Raw genomic sequence first — 6,000 nt, forward strand, 5'->3', positions numbered from 1 at the left:
TACCAGGCACTGTATAAAGAAATGAGTCCCTGTCTCTTTCATGAATAAGCTTTCACTTTCAAGGGAAAACGTACAATTACAAGATAGATAGAGGGAATGACACAATTTTGCAGGAGATACTATGGAACACACACAAAAAATCTTTAATTAGGCTTAGAAATGTAGGGTCACGTAGGTCAGAAAAGCCTTATTAGAGACAGTAATACTGAAACTGAGTTTTGAAGGATTACTAAGATTTAATTAGGTGAAAAAGGAATAGAGGCTGGCAGGGTGGAAATGGAGAAAGCAAGGTGTTTCATACTCGTACATTGGAACCACCAAATAAAGGGGCATGGTGACAGGGATAGCATGGCATAAAAACCTCGGGCATCATCTCAGGTGGTGAATATGGACTTTGTCTTGCAGCTAATGGGTAAGTGAAGTAGAAAAGCACCATGGATTGAGATGCATTTTGCATAAAGAGAAGGGGGTTTTGGTGAAAGGTGATTAATTATTCAATCCTACATTATTTTCTCAAGTATTTCAGCAGAAGGTCTGAATGCCTCACCTTCTGGGCGACCCTCTCTGCCATCATCATTCTCTCTACTTCTTCATCCATTAGACATTGCCAAAAATGTGTTGACTCTCTAGCATGTCCCTGGCATATAAATATAGAACCACAAGCATCATAAATATAGAATCATTGGTCACTCTTCTCAAAAAGCTTGCAAACTTTTTCAACGCATGAAATAAAAATAAGTGGAATAAATAAATCAGCATAATACAGCCCTGGAATTGCCATAATAGATTATGAACAGGGGAGAGGAAGTGAAGGGATGACCAGTGTACCAGCATTTCAGGAAGGGCCACAAAGAGAAGGTAGCACTTGGTTTGAGCCCCAGGCTGCTATTGAACATTTATTACATATCTAATTTTCTCTAGATACAAATGGTCTAGGAAATGTTATGCCATTTAAACCTCACCATAAATCTATAAATATCATAAGTCCCCCTTTTAATAGTTCAGAAAACAAGTTTTAGAAAGAAAAACAGAAACTCGGTGAAGGTCACACAGGTATCAGAAACAGAACTGGGATTTATGTTTATAGTGTCATCATGAAAGAAGAGTTATTTCTTTAAAAAACTACATTCAGAGTAGAGGTTTTCTAAATCCACACTGTTACAGAGTTCCCAGCAGTGCCCTGTATTTTTTTCCCCTCTGCCTGGAAAGTAGTTGTACTCTGGTTTCTACACAAGGCCCAGTGAGTCAATGGTCTGCTAATTCCGTGACAGGTGTGCTGCCCCAGGAAGGGTATGAGACATCGACGAATTTGTTTCATCAAAAAAATTTCATCTAAATACCTTAACCCTTATTTTCTTCATGTACATTTTAGTATTTGCTTATCTTGTGTGGGGGGGAGGCATGAAAGAATTAAAACAAAAGGATTTTTTTTAATTAGAAATTAATCTTTAATCTGGGTATATAATTAATGTATAGCCAGGTGACTATAGTTAATAATACTGTATTGTATATTTGAAAAATGCTGAGAAGACAGATCTTAGAAGTTCTCATTAAAAGAAAAATACATTTGTAACTATATGTGGCAATGGATATTAACTAGAATTAATGTGGTGATCATTTCACACAAGATACATATAGATGATATAGATATAGATATAGATTGATAGATATATATTCCACATGTACTATACCTAAAATGAATATAATGTTATATACCCATTATAGCTCAATTTAATGAATAAATCAATATTTTTCTTTGTAATGAAGTAAAAGTTTATCAGAATTTAGATGACCAATTTGACTGGGACTCGGGGTTTCCACAGGGTACAAAATTTTTAGTGCTCAAATTGGGACTGTCTGTGGCAAACATGGATGATTTGGTCACCTTAGTATTCCTCCCTGCCTTTCTGTGCATACTGCATTGTACAGACTCAATGAATTCTCTGGATGAATAAATCTTCACCTTCACTTATGTTACCACTAATGAGCCACTGTATTTTGTGTTTGCATTAAAAACATCTCTATGGATATAAAGAGTTATTAAAGACTGGGATACATGTACTGCATAGCATATAAAGCCCTTGCAATTCACAGGGCAGAAGGGCCATTGATGGAATTATCAGAGAATCACTCATTCACATCAACATACCCAAGAAAACGAAATAGTAACAGCACAAGCACTTAAAAACACAGCTCCATCCTTTCCTTCTTAGTGCAGGCATCACGATTTACAAGTTTTACAGGGTTACAAATTTACAATCACAAACTTGAAATTCAACATACGTAACAAACAGATGGTCTGAAAAAGTTGTAGGTGAATAATTTAATAATGGATATCACCTCCCTTCTCCACTGGGACGTGAAGGGAGGAAAATTTTCTAGTGAAAGTTGTTCTAAGAAGCATGAATCAGAGAGGTACCCACTGCAGGAGAATTTACAGGTTCCAGTCTGTTTAATGACAAGCCCAGATTAAACAAAAACAAGTCACTTTTTGAATGTGTACAATTCATCTATACAAGTCTAAAGTTAATGTGATAAAACTACCACAGGTCTGGTATTAAAATCTCATTGTTTTTGAGTATCTATAGCTTTTTTGGTTGATGAGAAATAAAGTTCTTTTAGAGAGCAGTTCTAAGGAATGTACAGTAATCAAAATGCATTGAGTTTCTTCGTGTTTTCAGGGATTGTGCAAGATGCTGGCTATTAAAAGATAAAAAAATAAATCAAATCAAAGTTTCTGAACTAAAGGAGCTCAAAGACTATCTGGGACATTGGACAACAAATAGTTACAATAAAATATGAAAAGTATTAAAATTCAGGTTTGAACTACGAAGGAAACAGTAACTGTAACTGCTATGGGGACATTGAAAAGGAGGTGAGATTTAGCATGGAACTAGAAGGATGAGTTTCACTTCTGTTTAAAAAAAAAAAATAGTCCATAAAGACTTTAATGTCTAAAGGTTTTGAGTGTGTATCTAGTAAAATGATACCAAGTGTAGCAATTAATCAGCATACTGCTCTGAAAGAAGGATCTTTTGTGAAGATGACAGTTGAGTTTCTGGGTGGATACAGCACCTACCAGTGTTTGATCCCTGTACTTCTGCTAACACATCCATGGAGTGAGAATGACAATAAATGATCTAATTGTTGAGAGATTGCAAAGAGAGATTACAAAGAGCTGAAGTGATTAGGTGGCCTTCACAGAGAGAAAAGAGAAATGTCAGCCAGTGGGAGCTTTTAAAATATTTATCTGATCATGTCACTACCTCTTTAAAACTTTCTAGCTGCTGACTCTTGAAATTAGGATAAATCCAAACTCCTCATGGCTTCCACAGAGCCCTGCAATCTGGGCCCTGCCTACGACTTTATCTTCTTACACATCACTCCCCTTGGCTCTGGATACTCCAGCCGTAGCAACATGACTACTCCTCAGATTCAAGTCCCTTCCAGCCTTTACATTTGATATTTACTCTTTAAGGAAAGCTCTGACCCCCTTAACTTCTCTCATCCGGCTCTTATTATTTTTCAAGATGTGGCCAATGCCGTCCTATCCAAACTCCCTACAACATACCCCACCACCATCTAATAAATAACTGTTATGGGGTAAATTGTAGCCTTCAAAAAAGATATGTTCTATTTAAAATGGCTGTATTACCCAAAGCAATATACAGATTTAATGCAATCCCCGTCAAAAGCCCATTGGCATCTTTAAAATAAATAGAACAAAAAATCATCAGATGTGTATGGAACCATGAAAGACCCCGAATAGCCAAAGCAATCCTAAGAAAAAGAACAATGCTGGAGGTATCACACTCCCAGACTTAGCTTGTACTATAGGACAACAATAATCAAAACAACATGGTATTAACAGAAAAACAGACACACAGACTAATGGAATAGAATTGAGAACACAGAAATAAACTCACATAAATATGGACAGATAATTTTTGACAAAGAAGCAAAAAACATACAATGGAGGAAAGACTGTCTCTTCAGTAAATGGTGCTGGGAGAATTGGAAAGCCACGTGCAAAAGAATGAAACTGGACTGCTATCTGTCACCACATACCAAAATTAATTCAAAATTGATCAAAGACTTAAGCATAAGACCTGAAACAATAAACTACATAGAAGAAAACATAGGTACTAAACTTATGGACCTTGGGTTCAAAGAGCATTTTATGAATTTAACTCCAAAGGCAATGGAAGTAAAAGCTAAAATAAATGAATGGGCCTATATGAAACTTAAAAGCTTCTGCACAGCAAAAGAAACCATCAACAAAATAAAGAGGCCACCAACTGAATGGGAGAAGATTTTTGCAAACAGAGCCTCCGACAAAGGGCTAATATCCAAAATATACAAGGAACTCATACAACTCAATAAAAAAGCACAAACAACCCAATTGAAAACTGGACAAAGGACCTGAAGAGACATTTCTCCAAAGAGAACATAAAAATGGCAAATAGACATATGAAAAAATGCTCAACATCACTAGTCATCAGAAAAATGCAAATAAAAACCACAATGAGATATCACCTCACCCCAGTTAGAATGGCTGTCATCAACAAGACAAATAGTAACAAGTGTTGGAGAGGCTGTGGGGAAAAAGGAACCCTCATCCACTGTTGGTGGGAATGCAGATTGGTGCTGCCACTATGGAAGACAGTGTGGAGGTTCCTCAAAAACTTAAGACTAGAGTTACCATATAACCCAGCGATCCCTCTCCTGGGTATATACCCCAATAATCTGAAAACATTTATCCATAAAGACATCTGTGCTCCAATGTTCATTGCAGCTTTATTTACAGTGGCCAAGACATGGAAACAACCAAAACGCCCTTCGATAGATGAATGGATAAAGAAGTTGTGGTATATATACACAATGCAATACTATTCAGTGGTAAGAAAAGATGAAATAGGACCATTTGTGAAAACATGGATGGATCTTGAGATTATAATGCTAAGCGAAATAAGTCAGACAGAAAAAGTAGAGACCCATATGATTTCACTGGTATGTTGTATATAAAACTCAAAACAACAAAAGAACAAGACAAACGAAGGAGCAAAAACTCATAGACATAGACAATAGTTTAGGGGTTACCAGAGGGTAAGGGGGGAGAAGGGCTTTAGAAGAGGGTAAACGGGGTCTAATATATGGAGATGAAAAGAGAACTGACTCTGCATGGTGAACACACAATGTGAAATATAGATAATGTATTATAGAATTGTATACCTGAAATCTATGTAACTTTACTAACAATTGTCACCCCAATAAACTTTAACTTAAATAAACAAACAAATAAATAAAACACTTAACATGAAAAAATAAAAAAAAGACATGTTCAAGTCCTAAGAATGTGGCCTTATTGGAGATAGAGTATTTATAGAGTCGATCAAGTTAAAATGAAGTAAGTGGGGTGGGCCTTAATCTGATATGAATGGTGTCTGCAAAGGTGAAATTTGGACACAGAGACACACATACAGAGAGAACATGTGAAAACAAAGGTAGGAATTGTGATGGCTCTACAAGCTAAGGAATACGAATGATTGCCAGCAGACCACCAGGAGCTAAGGGAAAAATCATGAAACAGATCATCCCTCACAGCTCTTAGAAGGAACCAAAGCTGTCAGCACCTCCATCTGGGACTTCTAGGCTTCAGAACTGTGAGACAATACATTTCTATTGTTTAAGCCACTGAGTTGGTGGTGCTTTGTTACAGCAGCCCTAGCAAACTAAAATAGTGGTCCAATTATTTTTCACAATATTTACCAATAATTGAAACCATCGTAGGTATTTATTCATTCTTCCACTGGAAGGCAAGCTCCCAGAGAACACTGACCTCTGGCTTTACCTTAGCATGCAAAACAGTGGCTAGCACGCAGCAGCCACTCTATAAGCATTTTGGAATGATTGAGAGAAAGAGAGAAAGAATGAATGACTGTAAAGTAGGGTAAAATTTACATGAAGTCCCAGGCCAAAAAGGAACATCTAGGAACATTT

This window comes from Rhinolophus sinicus, chromosome 1 (genome assembly GCF_057876585.1).
Source record: "Rhinolophus sinicus isolate RSI-liver-muscle chromosome 1, RSI-T2T, whole genome shotgun sequence".
Lineage (NCBI taxonomy): Eukaryota > Metazoa > Chordata > Mammalia > Chiroptera > Rhinolophidae > Rhinolophus > Rhinolophus sinicus.